The sequence below is a fragment of the Mus caroli genome, chromosome 5 (genome assembly GCF_900094665.2).
Source record: "Mus caroli chromosome 5, CAROLI_EIJ_v1.1, whole genome shotgun sequence".
Classification (NCBI taxonomy): Eukaryota; Metazoa; Chordata; class Mammalia; order Rodentia; family Muridae; genus Mus; species Mus caroli.
The window spans coordinates 105,992,106-105,995,547 of NC_034574.1; positions in this window are offsets into that span (position 1 = coordinate 105,992,106).

The window sequence follows — 3,442 nt, forward strand, 5'->3', positions numbered from 1 at the left end:
TCCTTGCGCGTGTGTCCGCATGCGTTCCTGCATTGGACCCTGAGGGCTCAGCCTCCCAGCAATTCAATTGCCAGGGGGCGCGCGAGGCCCCGCTCATCTCGGCGACTGACAGAATGCTGGGATGGCACTTTGCTGACATCTCGTGGCGGATGTGGGAAATGGCTCCCCGAAGGCTGGGAAGAGGGGCTGATAGGTCCTTGGATACCAGAGAGAAGGTATGTGGCGTTCCAGGAAAAGTGGGGGATGAAAGAAGGGGGCGGGGTGGACAGAAAACACCCTACAGTGATCAAAGGGGCCAGGGACTAAAACTAGCCACCAAGTCCTTGAATCCAGGCCCAAGAGAACCTATGACCTGCCGGATTTCACACACCAAGTCCCTGTCCCGCCCTATGGAAGCCACGCCCTATGTTCCAGAGTCTCAATGGAAGGTGGGGTTGTTTTCTGAGGATGGCCACCACTAGATAACCTCATTGACTGGTGAGACCTTTGCCCCTTCCTCCCAAACCTGGGCATCTCCCCCTGACCTGGGATGCCTCGGGAGAATGAGGAGCTGAGGAGCTACTCACAAAGATGTCACTCAGCTGCACCTTCCTCCTGGGGCACTGGCTCCTGGAAGCCATCACCACAAAGTGAGAATGTCAACACCCCAAGGATCACCTCAACTTCACCTGGAAAATTCCACACCTCCACACATCTTTTTAAACTTTGACACTTAGGATGCCCTCATCTGGCCTAGGGGTGGCTCTTTTCTCTTGCCACCATCCTGTGAGTTGGGGCGGGTTGGGGGAGGGTCTGGGACAGAGAACTAGGTGGGTGTTGTTCCTGTTTGGTTGAAGTGTTGTCAGATCAGCTCCTCCCACAGGCTACAGGGAGCCAGCTCCACCAGTCTGCTGCCTCCAACGTTCTTACTCCTGTGATGAAAGCAATACACCCTTCTTAGTGTGGTGTGTTGGGGCTCCCTAAAGGGACAGAACCAATAAAGAAATGATGTAGTAAAATACATAATAAAAAAGATATTTATTTCGTTGGCTCAGCCAGCTTGATCCACCAACAATGGCTCCTCCCACAGTGAATATCCAGAGGACCCAGGGGCCTTTCAGTCAATGAAGCTAGATGCAAGGAAGTCCCAGGATAGCTCTTCAAGAGGTTTCTGTGGAGTCCACACAGCAAGGCTGAAGACACTGAAGGCTAGTGTCCACGAAGGACAAGCCACAGCAGCGGTCGCACTCTCTCAGGCAGGAGTGGAGGCAGGTGGGCCCACCTGCCTCTCATCAGTACACTTCTTTATATCCAAGTCTTCCATTGGAAGGTGCTGCTTCACGAGGGTGGTCACCACCCTCGGTTACTCTTCCTGGCCATCCCCTCGAAGGCTCACACAGAGCATGTCCCACAGGTGAGTCCCATCAGGTTGACAGCGAGACCAGCAATCGCACATAACCCTCCACGGCTGTGTGTTTGTGTCTATTTCTCCTTCTCATAAGGACACCTCATGTGGGATTAGGGGCCCCGACTCTAGGACCATTTCATTATATCTGTTCCAACCAGCACCCAAAGAATGCTTGCCCCTCCCATCCCCCGCCTTCTGAGCTCCTGGGGGCAGGTTTGCAAGTCATGAGTGAGGCAACTCAATGATCAATGATAATCACCTGGGCTTAACTCCCCATCTTGTTCAGTCCCAGGAAGAAAGTAGACCCTTGATAGTGGTGGTTGAAGAATGAGCAAGAAACAGAAGCCATTAACATTGTATTGTATTGTAACATTGTACTGTATTGTATTGTAACATTGTATTATACCATACTGTGTTGTAACATTGTATTGGTCCACTTATGGGTCAAGTGAGCCTCCCACAGCTCAGCTGCTGTAAGCAATGCCCCCCCACACACATACACAAACACACACATTGTGGACACTCTTCCCCCCCCCCCACACACACACACACTGTGTGGTGGTGCTGAGAGGTGATTAGGGGCTGTGGAGCTAGAGAGATGCTCAGTGGCTAAAAGCACCAGATACTTTTGCAGAGGACCTGGATTTGATTCTCAGCATCCACGCAATGATCCCCAACCTCCTGTAATCCCAGTTTTGGGGGAATCCAGTGCCCTGATGGATCCAGTACCAAGTATGCACGAGGTGCATAAGTGTACATGCAGATAAAACACTCATATGAATAACATGAAATAATAAATCTAAAAACATATTAATATTGAAAAGGGAAGCAAGATCTAGAACAGGGGGCTAAAGCCTTGGAGGTTGTCACCCCCGCCTACAAAGTAGAGGTTTGATAACAGCAGGGTCAGAAGACATAGATGACAGGGGCAGAGCAGACAACCCATGAACAGACCCCGTGCATGGTTCTTCAGTGCCCTGCAGGCCAGCAGCTGCCAAGAGTGAAAATTAAAAAAAAAAAGGAGAAGCTGGGTCTTACCGCATTCAACACAGAAATCAACTTTAGAAAAAGCAAGAACATCGATCGGAGAGCAAAGCTCTGAAACACTCAGAGGTGTTGGATCTGTGTCCTGGGGTTAAGGAGACTCTCTTAAGGGCTGTGCAAACCATGGGGGGGGGGGGAACGGAGCTTGAGGCTTGAGTATGTTAAATTTTTAAATGATATTCAGAGCTATCAGAAGGGAGGTGAGGAGAATTAGACCCCAGCATCCACCTTATACCATAAGCCACAGAAGAGACGAATCCAGGTACCACTCACACATGTCTGATGTTTCCGTCCCTGCTCACCCCTCATGAGAACAGCATGGTTCTGAGAGGTCCCCTGGGGTAAGCAGCCTCCCTCCTCCTGGGTTGTGATCTCCTAGCCTAGACACACGAGAAACCAAACCAACGCCAGGGTGAGCAGGGAGCAGTAAACCTGGGCACATGCGTACTGAGAAGTGGTAGACACTGCAGGGCCTTGGATCCTCTGATAGATACAGAACAACCCAAAAAGCAGCTGCCCCATCTGTGGTGATGACAGAGCCAGGGTGGCAGGAGGCACCTGCCACTTTCCCCGAGTTGTTCTGCAGCATGTTGTATGGGGCCCACAAGGTCAGCCACACTGGCTACTTGCAAGGTAAATCAAATAAACAACAGCTCAGGGAGCCATTACTGGTGTATTCTCAGACACACGGCTATGGAGTGGCAGAGATGTAAGTTTCAATGGGGTCTTCTTACAGACCTCAGTCCAGATGCCTGCTAATTGCCCATCTCCCTCTCCCTCTCTCTCTCCATCTCCATCTCCCTCCCCTTCTCCCCTTCTCCCCTTCCCCACTCCCTCCCCCTCCTCAATTCCTCCCTCCCTCTCCTCCTCCCCTTTCCCTCCTCTCTTCCTTTCTCCCTTCCCTCCCCTTGCCTCCTCTCCCCACCCTGCCACATGCACACACATGCTCTCTCTCCCTCTCCCTCTCCCTCTCCCTCTCCCTCTCCCTCTCTCTCTCTCTCTCTCTCTCTC